The following is an 11,247-nucleotide window of genomic DNA, read 5'->3' on the forward strand; positions in this document are numbered from 1 at the left end:
TTATGGGGTTAGTGCTAGGACTGGTTGGTCCGGTGTCAGAATAATGTGACTGGGTGAGACATGAAGCCTGTGCTGCGACTTCTGTCTTGTGTGTGGCGCACGTTATATGTCAAAGCAGCACCGCCCTGATATGGCCCTTCGTGGTCGGCTGGGCGTTAAGCAAACAAACAAACAAGTCGCGTAAGGCGAAATTACTACATTTAGTCAAGCTGTGGAACTCACAGAATGAAACTGAACGTAGTCCGCCGCTAGTGCAAAAGGCAGTGAAAGTGACGAGCCTGTTTGGCGCGGTAGCGATTGCGCTGTGCTTCATAGCACGCTTTACTGTACCTCTCTTCGTTTTAACTTTCTGAGCGTGGTTTTAATCCAAACATATCATATATATATGTTTTTGGAATCAGGAACCGACAAGGAATAAGATGAAATAGTTTTTAAAACGATTTCGGAAATTTAATTTTGATCATAATTTTTATATTTTTAATTTTCAGAGCTTGGTTTTAATCCAAATATAACATATGTATATGTTTTTGGAATCAGAAAATGACGAAGAATAAGATGAAATTGTTTTTGGATCGTTTAATAAAAAATTATTTTAATTACAAGTTTCCGATTTTTAATGACCAAACTCACTCATTAGTTTTTAAGCCACCAAGCTGAAATGCAATACCAAACCCCAAAAATGAGGGTGTGATAGTGCCGCATCAACTTTTACTAAAAGCCGGATATGACGTCATCAAAGGTATTTATTGAAAAAATGAAAAAAAAAACGTCCGGGGATATCATACCCAGGAACTCTCATGTCAAATTTCATAAAGATCGGTCCAGTAGTTTAGTCTGAATCGCTCTACACACACACACACGCACAGACAGACACACGCACAGACAGAACACACAGACAGACACACGCATAGACAGACACACACACAGACACACAAACACCACGACCCTCGTTTCGATTCCCCCTCTATGTTAAAACATTTAGTCAAAACTTGACTAAATGTAAAAAATCGATCAGGAAAGACGAAGCCAGTGTAGCCGTTTGAAAATTCATTGTAGTATTCCAGCGTAGTACTCATAGTAGTATATCCTTATTTCGGATGAGACGAAAAACCGAGGTCCCTTCGTGTACACTACATTGGGGTGTGCACGTTAAAGATCCCACGATTGACAAAAGGGTCTTTCCTGGCAAAATTGTATAGGCATAGATAAAAATGTCCACCAAAATACCCGTGTGACTTGGAATAATAGGCCGTGAAAAGTAGGATATGCGCCGAAATGGCTGCGATCTGCTGGCCGATGTGAATGCGTGATGTATTGTGTAAAAAAAATTCCATCTCACACGGCATAAATAAATCCCTGCGCCTTGAATATGTGCGCGATATAAATTGCATTAAAAAAAAAAATTAATTGAAAAAAAATAAAAATAAAAAAAACACCTGCGCTTAGAACTGTACCCACGGAATACGCGCGATATAAGCCTCATATTGATTGATTGATTGATCCTTATTTGGAAAATGCCAAGCGCAAAACTCCTCTCAAATCCCGTGCATTTCGTGCGTTTAAAAAAAAGCGTGGACAGCGCTCCAGTTGCTGCACTTGTTTGGGCGTGGCTATAAGCATAGTGACATGAATTTGACTGGTCAGTATTTTTAGGCAAAGCACATGTTCTCAGCAAACAGAAAACAAAATATTGGAAGCGTGAGTCACGCTACCCAAAAATAAATTATTTTTTTTTTTACATATATTTTTTTTCTATAACTTTTTTCCCCATGGTTCATTCATCATCTGACATAACTTTTTAGCGAAATCTAACCATAAGATTAATGAAAAAAAGCAAAAATGTAGACGACCACCTTTAAAATATCATCCACCAACACTGATACTCCCAGGCTGAGGCTAGAACACGTGAGAGCCGTGTTGTTACGGAAAAGCACGGTCCCCGTCTCACTCGGGTCAGTAAAGCAAGTAAAGATGGAACAAAACATCCATGAGCGGCTGCTTCTTGGTATTTTATTACACCCCCGGTATAGGGGTGTGTATGGGTTTCACTCGATGTGTTTGTGGCGGTGTTTGTGTTCGCAAGTAGATCTCAAGAATGAACGGACCGATCGTCACCAAACTTGGTGAACAGGTTCTATACATTCCTGAGACGGTCCTTACAAAAATTGGGACCAGTCAAACACACGGTTAGGGAGTTATTGGTGGATTAAAATTATACAACGACTTATAGACGGACACCCCCGTTGGTCAAAGGGAAATAACCATTCTCACTGCGACACCAACTGAGAAGGTTATTTCCCTTGACGGAGGTGTTTTTCCTATCAGAGGAATTTCTTGTTATTTTATGTTTTTTAAGGTTTGAAATGTTATTCCATTTTGTTCTATGCGGCGTGACTGAGTGCACATAAATGTAAATGGTCAATTTTAAAAACTTAAAATGGCGCAACGTTTACCCTATAATCTACCTGAAAGATGCAGAAATACACGCAGACGCAGGCACCAACACTGACACGCATGCTCGCACACATACACGCACGTGCGTGCGTACACACACTCACATTCTCTCTCTCTCTCTCTCTACTCTCTCACGCACGCGCACACACACACACACACACACACAAACACACAAACACACAGCATACAACGATAGACCTCTTGGTGATTTCATTGCAGACTGAAGCGTATACAGTACCTTTAAACGCAGATAAGCGTGTCAGAGATAATAATTCTGACACTTTTTCACGCAGCTGCTACGGATTGCTGCGTCACCTCGCTGAAAATCGCACACATCACAACCATGGTTACAGCATTGTGCGTGTTCATTTTTGGGAGTACCTTGGCACGTGGTACAGATCATGGGCAAATGTTTGTCGCAGTCTTGGCGTCAACACAGTTGTGAATCAGAACAATTGACAGTAAAGACAAATAGAATACAACAACAGCTTAAACACTTTCTACCCCACCTATGTTGACCAATTTGTTTTCGCCGAGACCAGCTGTGCTGCAGCAGGTCACTCAGAATTGTAGTAACTGTGTATCAACACCGTGACGCTGGAATGCAGGCGTTTGATGGACGTCACAGGAAGCGACTGAAGCTAACAGTCCAAGCGGATATATCCGTACCTGATCAGATAGAGCCATATGAGTGGGTACGGATATATCCGTACCTGGGAGACAATGAGTTAATAAACTTTACTTCATACAAAACCTCATGTGTTACAGGTGTGGCCAGATGACCTATCGCATGTATACTTTTGTGGCATCACCGTTCTATACAAGCACAATTTACACTGAAGGTCAACCAAATGTCGATAACAACCCCCTCCCCCCAAAAAAAAGACAACCTTCAAAAAAATCAATCAATAAATGAATGAATGAAGTCCTGCATAACCTATTCTGTAACAGATGTTGCAAGATGACTTCTCAACTGAATAGCAATTTCGTTAAATCAGCAAAACAATCCATACTGGACCATACTGAAGTAGCATAGTCTACGGCACACTGACAAAGACAGAACCGATGTTATGATGCAGCGGAATTCCCCTTTGAAAACCCGGCGACCCTCTCCCCTCCCCCCCCTCCCCCCTCCCTCCCCCCTCCCTCCCCCCCCCCCCCCACACACACACACATACCCCGTCCGAAAAGACTCTCTTCATTTCAAAACCCTGGTTTTTTTTTTAAGATTTTGTGTGCATAACCTGTGTAATGTTACCACCAATTTTAGAGACCGCCCCGTGATCAGTAGGTCGTGGGTTCGAACCCCGGCCGGGTCATACCTAAGACTTTAAAATTGGCAATCTAGTGGCTGCTCCGCCTGGCGTCTGGCATTATGGGGTTAGTGCTAGGACTGGTTGGTCCGGTGTCAGAATAATGTGACTGGGTGAGACATGAAGCCTGTGCTGCGACTTCTGTCTTGTGTGTGGCGCACGTTATATGTCAAAGCAGCACCGCCCTGATATGGCCCTTCGTGGTCGGCTGGGCGTTAAGCAAACAAACAAACCAATTTTAGACTCACTCCTTTTTCAGACCTGATTTCCCCCTAGATTTTAAGGGATCTTGCAAGGGGGGGGGGGGGGGGGCGGGTGGTTCCACGGTACAAACAGCGTCACAGACATTTCACAGTTTCTGAATGCCAGCGTGTCTCACAAAACAGCCATGGTAATAGGAAGGCATGATTATGTCATCTGGCTGGAGAAATGATGGATGTGTCTCTTCGCGGAAATTGCACGCGTTTTGTAATTATATTGAACGAGGTGTCGGTCGTAGCATTTAGAGAGTTACATGTTTTACCATACGGTACAGCTGCAGCCGTGCTTGATGCATTGTGTCGCGCGAGTTACGTCTTGCTCCTTGTCAGATTTGTAACAGTAGTCACAATAACTCTCACTACGAGTCATCTGTTCATTCAAAAGACCAAAGAGACCCACAATATGAAACACTCTGAGAGGAAATAATTTGCGGTTATCTTCCTTTGGTTACGTCGATGGCTTTTTTGCCTTTCACCAAAAACAAGGAGAGCAGGTCTGGAGAAAAAAATGTAACATGCTATATTTAAATTGGTAATTGTCAGTCCTGGTGTGGGTTAAGCATTTGTACACGCATACACGCCTGTGTCATTAGCTCTTCGCCGCAGAAAAAAAAACCTCTTTATCATCCGCTTTGACTCAAATTGAAACCCTTCTTTCCGACTGTTTTCAAGACACATGCACACAAATAAGTGCATTTCAGCCAAAATGAAATAAATAAAAACGTATACATACTTTGGTAGTGGCACTGTCAACATATGTAACAACAGTGTTAAAATAGTGTCGACGGAGTAATTGTGGTTTGGTTAGTGTCCTTCGCCACCTTTTAACCCCTCACCCTACTCTAAACCCTACAATGTCCACTTCAACCCCCCCCCCCCCCCCCACCTTCCCCTGGTCGAACTGCACTCTAAACAAAAGTGTTCCACTCCTGAACACCCTTTCTGTAACCACTTCTGAACACCCTTTTAGTAGAACACTTTTGGAACACTTTTGGAACACAAAAAGTGTTCTATACACAAAAAAGTGTTCCAAAAGTGTTCCAAAAGTGTTCCAAAAGTGTTCACATCTGAACACTTTTAAGTGTTCACCCTGCTGTAACCACTTCTGAACACATAAAAGTGTTCAGGTCAACACTTTTAGAACACTTTTGGAACACTTTTGGAACACTTTTAGAACACTTTTGGAACACTTTTAGAACACTTTTGGAACACTTTTAGAACACTTTTAGAACACTTTTAGAACACTTTTGGAACACTTTTAGAACACTTTTAGAACACTTTTGGAACACTTTCATCCTGCACTGTCATACAATTCAGAAAGACATTAAAATCAAATTTTGTGAGCAAAGAAGCATTTTTAATTGACAAAAAGAAATGTCTGCAGCAGTCGCAGAACAAACGGGTCTGGGGTAGGAATTGTTGAACACATAATATACCGAGCAACAAAATTCGTCATTGTTTGATTGACAAAATCTTCATCAATTATAGAGTTAGAATTATTAAACTACAAAAGTTTAATGAAGGCATGTTTGACCTTGCTTTTGTGTGATTATTTTGATGCTGTGACTGTTTTAACACACAAGACAAGCAGGTTCATCGTAAAACACATAATGCGCGCTCGCAGCACGTGCAAGTAGAGCAGGAGAAATCTGATATGTGAGATGTGTTCACTAATGCATTAGCAACCAAAAGAGACCATGGCACGCTTGCTGCCAGTCTCACTTTTGAAACAGCCAGGATGCCAAGATTGACACCACCAAAATGCCAGGTCGATTTAAAGCTGGGGGTGATCCAGAAGCTATGGCATGTGCTTTAAACGTGCATGTGTCAACAGTTTATCACCTTCTGCAATGTTCTGGTGACATTGGAAGCACTGCAGTTATGCAACGCGGTAGATTTTTTCGCATTACCCCAATAAGACAAGATCGCAATTTCCTTCCACAACGTCTTCGACATCGATTCAATTCAGCCGCTGACAATACCAGGAACATCACTGGTAGCAACCAGTGTCCGATCAGTGGCCAGAGAACGCGATGAAGGCTGACTGAGCGAGACCTCCAAAACTTCGTTTTGTCCCGTGTGTTGAAACAATCGCAGCATCAAAATACTCACGCAACAGCTGTGTCAAACATGCCTTCATCAAAATGTTGTGGTTTGATAATTCTAACTCCATAATTGTTCGAGATTTTGTCAATCAAACATTGCAGAATTTTTTCGCGTTTCTTTTGTTGCTCGGTATATGTTGCTATTAAATAATATGAACGGAGCTCTGGTAAACCCCATCTTGAAAGTTCACACACGAAAGTCCGATAACAAAAACACCCTTCAGAGTTGGGAGGATTCCAGGCCCTTGGTCTTTGGTTTAGTTTTCAACTCGCTGTCCGGAACATCCTGTTCGAAATAAAAGTGAGTTTTAGAACATGATGCATTTCCAACTCTTAACAGGTTTGTGTTAAACGTTTGTACTTAATTGATAACACTGAAGTGTAAATCTTAACTAATAGTGGACTTCTTCTTGCTGTCAGCAGATCTCCAACAATCGCAGTTACAGGTAAACTTTTTTTTATTCCAGAACGGGCATAGGTCACATAACAGAACAAATACGTCACGTCCAATTCGCTCTCACCTTCCCAACACACAATGACACTCGCATGCACGCACATGCACACACGACTGAATGTAAAAAGTAATCCCTCTTGAAGCAGGAGTCTGTCCCTAAGAACAAAAAGTAGAATTAAAATAGGTCTTTCGCAAGGATTTCATTAGCGCGTGGCCACTCTGGAAAATGGCACTCTACAAATTGTTTATATAAGGTAAGCAGTAAACCGTACTGCTAATGTGGCGAGGCCTTGAGCACGCCCGTTTTCCTTAACTCGTTCTTAACCTATGTGAACCCAGGGAAAACACCTTGTCAACAATCACTGGAAGCCAAAGATCACTGTCGCAATTAATCGTGAACTCCGATGAGTTTTAGTTTAAAGAAAAGGGTGTCATATTGAATGCACCCTCTAGTAATCCGTTTGTAAAGAATCTACCTAAGTTTTGTTGGTTTGATCTAAATAATGAATTATAAGGAAATCATTTATTATGTAATGTATTCTATATTATAGAATGCATTCTATAACGTCCCGAACTGCCTTCTATGATAAAATGCATTCTATTTACACAAAATACCAAAATGCTTTTTATGATAGAATGCGTTCTTTAACGTCCTGAAATGCATTATAATTTATATGCATAATGTCCCGAAACTACAACAGGCCAGCCCCGCAAAGAAAAGCAGAACCACACACACACACACACACACTCACACACAGCCACACACACGCACAGAGAGAGAGAGAGAGAGAGAGAGAGAGAGAGAGAGAGAGAGAGAGAGAGACAGAGAGACAGACAGACAGACAGACAGACAGAGAGACCAAAAGACAGAGAGAGAGAGATAAAGGGACAAAGAGAGAGAGACAGAGAGAGAGAGACAGAGAGACAGAGAGAGAGAGAGAGAGAGACAAAGAGAGAGAGAGAGAGACTAAGAAAGAGAGAGAGAGAGAGACAGAGACAGAGAGAAAGAGAGAGCTGTGTGTGAGAGTGTTTGTAGATCTGCTTTCGAAGCAGGGACCATACCGAGCTGGCCTGTAGAAGTTTTGTGGCGCTTTATGGAATGCATTCTATCATAAGAATGCATTCTATCATAAGAATGCATTGTTGGACGTTATAGAATGCATTCTATCATAGAATACATTTCTGGGCAAATGACAAGTATGATTGAATGCATTCTATATTATACAATGTCTTCTATTTTATAGAATACATTCTATAAATATAAAATGTGTTCTATGATATGAAATGCATTCTTTAATATAAAATGCATTCTAATTTCTATCATAATTTTCTAAAATATTTCATTATTTAGATCAAACTAACCAAAACTTACAAACGGATCGCTTTTAACTCACGTGATCTCAAGCTAAACCTACGTGAACCGAAGGAAAACACCTTGTCAGCGACCATTGGAGGCCAGCGATCACTGTCAAAACCAATCATAAACTCCGATGAGAATATTTTCAAAAGAAAAGGGTGTCATATTGAATGCACCCTGCATACACTGTTAGCGGCAATGGCAGATCCAAGCGGATCAGCAGCGTGTTGTCTGTTGGCCATGCTTTGACTAAAGCTGGCCTCAGTGTTTACGGCACTACTCTACCATAACGAATGGAAATTCTGAGTAGACTAAGTTCAGGAAAACATTTTATCATTGCAGGCCTCAGCACTCACTGAACTTAAAAATATGTATATTTTTTCCACCTTTTAAGGAGAAGACTGCAAAATAAGGCAGCATTCTCAAAATGTAACTGCGCTGTATCCCACAGAAAGCTTAAACTTACATGAAGTGCATCCACAAGGTTTCGTCGCATTACTGTTAGCTCCATCTCCAGAAAGTGAACTGCCTCAGCGAAGCAGTATGGTTCCTGCACACACAAGATGCATGTTAAGAAATCAAACACTATTTTACTGAAGTTCCACATCGTAGCAACACTGACAAGTGTTCTGATTCTCATACTTTTGTTTATTGTGAAACTGTGTATCAACATTTAGATTTCTGTCAAATGTGGAAGGAGAGGGGGCTGGCTGTGTGTGTGTGTGTGCATGTGTGTGTGTGTGTGGTGTGTGTGTGTGTGTGTGTCCACATAAGAGTTTGGCGACTGTCTGGTGTGTTGTGCACGGAGATATTAATTTTGAAACAGAGTATTTCAGCAAATAGTATAATCAATGATTCCGCAACCGCCGGCACAATTGGCCTAGTGGTAAGGCGTCCGCCCGGTGATCGGGAGGTCGTGGCTTCGAACCCCGGCCGGGTCATACCTAAAACTTTAAAATTGGCAATCTAGTGGCTGCTCCGCCTGGCGTCTGGCATTATGGGGTTAGGGCTAGGATTGGTTGGTCCGGTGTCAGAATAATGTGACTAGGTGAGACATGAAGCCTGTGCTGCGACTTCTGTCTTGTGTGTGGCGCACGTTAAATGTCAAAGCAGCACCGCCCTGATATGGCCCTTCGTAGTCGGCTGGGCGTTAAGCAAACAAACAAACAAAACTTATCAGATCAATTTGAAAGTCAATATTTCTCTGCAAAACTACACACTATATGCAAATGCAGGACATGCGTACCTTGGTAAACACGTCTGGGTTGCCGTCAGTGCCTCCTGTTCATCCTCAGTGCAATTCAGAAGAAATGTGCGCAGGTTACGCCCACATCGATTCGCCACATGGGCACATCAGCTCAAACGGCTTCCCAGTTCCCTGAAAGTGTGATAGATCTGTGAAATCAAATACAACCAAGCATGCATAGAATTATTCTAAATTGCGCACACAATCAACCTGGCCACTATTATGATGAATGTTGTTCATTAATGTATGCTGTTTTTAGCCTACCGCTTCACTTTATCTAGCGTGCAGATCGTACATCTATGGTCTAACCAAAGGAAGAAGAAGAATCCGAAAATCTGCAAATGTATTGCTCTGACCACAGGCGGAAGGTATCGTTCACTGGACCACCATTATAATTATAAGGAACCCCTGGACATACAAGTATAACAATAACACAAAACCAAGCACATCAACCAGAATAAAAAATCAACATCAAATTGAAATAGAGTTTATTTACCAACGCAGAAGGTCCACTGATCAGCTGAAACCGTTGCGACAGCAAAATTAGAGAAATTGTCTTCAAACGTCCACAGATACAAGTAACAGGAACATGTTACAACAAAAATACGAGTGACTAAGCTTAGATGAATTAATACAAAATCTCAGCAAGCAACTTACAGATAACAATCGGAAATCCTGAGCCAAATCAACGCAGCGACAACGCAGACAGGTCCACAGATCTAAAAGTGTCAACGTTCTTTTTTGGTCCAGCTGAAGCATGATGGGACAATTAGTAACATTATTAAATTGTAAAAATAAAAATGCTAATACTTACCGCTTATTAGATGTCTCAGATGAAATAAATGTTTGATGAAAAAATATAAGCACAACACGATTAAAAACAAAAACAAAAAAACGTCCCGCAGCGGTCTAGGGGGTATAAAAATTATATACTCTAAGCGACGCGAAATCCCGACGAGTCTCCGTAGCTCAATCGGTAGAGCGCTGACATGGCAAGGCGAAGATCTCGGGTTCGAATCTGCTCAAGGCCCAAATATTTTTAATGTATTATTTTATTCGGATCATGACTAAAAGACGAAGTGGAACACTTGTTGAACACGTGTGTTCACCTGGTGTTCCACTGTGCAAAAAAGTGTTTACCATGTGTTCCAAAAGTGTTCAGGTAGCAGAAGATGCTTCAGGATAACACATTGAGAACACTTTCTGTGTTCCAAAAGTGTAAAAATGTGTTCACCCTAACACTTTAAGTGTTCACCCTAAACACTTTCAGTGTTCTCAAAGTGTTATAAAATTTAGAGTGTGAGTGTCCATATTCCATTGTGTCCAGAAAATGGAGCTGCCTGGTCAAGTTGTTGACAGAAGCCAGTGGTCATCTCTGTCGACACATTGTACACATGCCTTCACGTGGACACGGCTTTAACCGGGTCTTGTAAAAAAAAATGCCGCAGAGTATGAAAGAATGACTCGAGATACCTGACCACAGAGACAGGGACAGAAAGACACTGAGGCAGGGGAAAGACCGAAATGTATGTGTACTGTACGATATGCATGAAATGCAAAGCGGAGCCGGTGTCACGAACTGAAACCTCTGCTGAACAATCCTTCTCATTGCGGTCAATGCGCATGCGCCAATCTTGGACTTAAAAAATGCGACCCCGGCCGCTTTGACCGAACGAACCATGGGTTAGGGTTAGGGTTAGGGTTAGGGTTAGGGTCAAGTTGGGTTAGGTTGTTCACGACCTGATTAATCTCCCCATGTTAGGCGCATGCGCATTGACCGCAATGAGAAGGATTGTTCAGGCAGAGTTTTCAGTTCGTGACACCGGACAGACAGCGGACAGTGATCGCCGACAGACTAGACAGACAGACAGACATGCAGTGATCGTCGACAGACTAGACAGACAGACTGACAAGACAAGCGGATGCACAGACACTGAAACAAGCTGGCTAAATGACCAAATAATTATGTGTCCGAAGAGACCGGCAGGGCCCAATGTCGATTTCGCGAAGATGTTTTATAGACTGGCAATGTGTTATTCGTTGATATGTGTGGGATTG

At 41.9% G+C, this 11,247-nt stretch overlaps 1 long non-coding RNA gene across 1 annotated transcript; it reads right to left on the reverse strand.

Annotated features, from left to right (window-relative positions):
- Window positions 1-5,362: 5,362 nt before the first annotated feature.
- On the reverse strand, window positions 5,363-10,053 carry LOC138963506 (uncharacterized). Its single transcript, XR_011454837.1, has 4 exons — window positions 9,847-10,053; window positions 9,190-9,321; window positions 8,410-8,493; window positions 5,363-6,418 (listed from the first exon to the last, which is right to left on the reverse strand). It is a non-coding gene; the product is annotated as an uncharacterized lncRNA (long non-coding RNA).
- Between the last annotated feature and the right edge of the window lie 1,194 nt (window positions 10,054-11,247).

This window comes from Littorina saxatilis, linkage group LG1, assembly GCF_037325665.1.
Source record: "Littorina saxatilis isolate snail1 linkage group LG1, US_GU_Lsax_2.0, whole genome shotgun sequence".
Lineage (NCBI taxonomy): Eukaryota > Metazoa > Mollusca > Gastropoda > Littorinimorpha > Littorinidae > Littorina > Littorina saxatilis.